The sequence below is a fragment of the Phoca vitulina genome, unplaced genomic scaffold, assembly GCF_004348235.1.
Source record: "Phoca vitulina isolate PV1807 unplaced genomic scaffold, GSC_HSeal_1.0 scaffold32, whole genome shotgun sequence".
In the NCBI taxonomy this organism is placed as follows: Eukaryota; Metazoa; Chordata; class Mammalia; order Carnivora; family Phocidae; genus Phoca; species Phoca vitulina.
In genome coordinates, this window is record NW_022589735.1 from 16,311,317 (window position 1) to 16,312,166 (window position 850).

Consider the following 850-nt stretch of genomic DNA (forward strand, 5'->3'; position numbering starts at 1 on the left):
TAACGGCAGGACAAAGCACACGGACCACGTCTTGTGGGGAGCCACCCTCAATAAGCGTTCTTCTCCAGTTGTGGTTGATGGTGAACCTTCAGGTAAACAATACTTCAGCATACAGGTTGGGGAGCCACGGCGTAATGCTTATTCCCAAGTGCCCAAGTGGGGAGCAAAGCCTGCTGTCCAGCCCAAACACAGGCCACTGAGCAAGTGGGAACTGAGCACTTTCCGGAACCACGAACCCACACCTCGTCGCTTTGGAGTGCGCCCTGGGGTTAATCGCCCACGTATCAGAATCACAGAAGTGTTAAAAGAAAACATGCTGTCTGAGGAGCGCGTCTATTTCTGCGAATGCTTCAGTGCCTAATTGTTGCTAAAGTCATTTGGGGTTTTTGACACAGATTCTATTTTAGTAAGATGAACTCAGCATAACCCGGTGTTGCCAAAAATGAATTCCTAAGGTAGATGACTAAAATAAACCGGTAATAAATATTGGCTGTTGGAATGGGAATTATATCTCTGCAATGTAGACACAGCATTAATGACTCATTTTCCAAAGAACAGTCTCTCCCAAGGATTACTGGGATGAGGAATCAGGGAAGAAGGACGTCCATCTCTCTTTCTTTTAGGCGGCAGAGTGTAAGAGGACTATAAACCCACCAGGCAGGGATGTTCTTATATCGACTTGGCCAACCGAGATACAGGGTCCGACGGGGTCAACTTGGACAGGATGCACTGAGGCAGACATAAGGCACTGAAAGAAACCAACCTAGGGGTTGAGGCAGCTGATTCTGGGGATAGTTTTCTCTCATTCCCCCGGGGGGTGGAACGTACCCATGGGTCTACCCAATGCATC